The following is a 763-nucleotide window of genomic DNA, read 5'->3' as shown; positions in this document are numbered from 1 at the left end:
CCCGGCTTCCGGACTGCTGCGGGCATTCGGGGAGTGAACCAGCAGGTGCAGGTCTCTGTCTCTCCCAGCTTTCAAATACATAAACAAGATTTTAAGAACACAGGAGGGTAAGCACCGGTCCAGCTCTGAAAGGCCTCGAGATTCCAGGAGGAGGGGCTTTGTAAAGTCCAGCCAGCTCCAGCTCGGCGGTACACACTCGTTTGCATCTGCCCCGAGAAGCGTTTGGGCGCCGGGACCAGGAGACCTGCTCAGACGTGCAGCGGCCGCGGCCATCATGCCCTTGTCCACGCAGCTAGGTGACGGTCCCGTCCGCGAGCCGCAGGCAGCTGAGGACTCAATTCATTCACAGAGATAAGAACCAGTGATTCCCAAACGAGGATCTGTATTCCACAGAATTACCAAGAAGGTGACTGGTGGGATAACCAAAGCACCAACAACCCGGAGAAAGCATTCCACGGACCTGGAGGGGCCGGCTGCCCTAGTACCACAATTATCGCGAGAAATTTCGCAGTTATCGCGAGAACAAGACAAGCTGCCGGCGCAAAGGCCAAAAACTTCCACTGCGCAAGCGCAGTTTTGCTACTCACCCTTCCCCACCCCGCTCTGTAGACGCGTACGGTGGTGCGACGTACAGACGCCACGGGAGCGCCGCCCGCAGGAGCGCGCCCGTATTTCTTCCCCTCCCTCATTTCACTTCCGGTCCTTTACTTCCTGTCTTACCGTCCAGGTCCTTCCGTTTATCCTTCCGACAAAAAGGTCGGGC

Source organism: Lepus europaeus, chromosome 9, assembly GCF_033115175.1.
Source record: "Lepus europaeus isolate LE1 chromosome 9, mLepTim1.pri, whole genome shotgun sequence".
In the NCBI taxonomy this organism is placed as follows: Eukaryota; Metazoa; Chordata; class Mammalia; order Lagomorpha; family Leporidae; genus Lepus; species Lepus europaeus.
Note: the sequence above shows the minus strand (reverse complement) of the source record.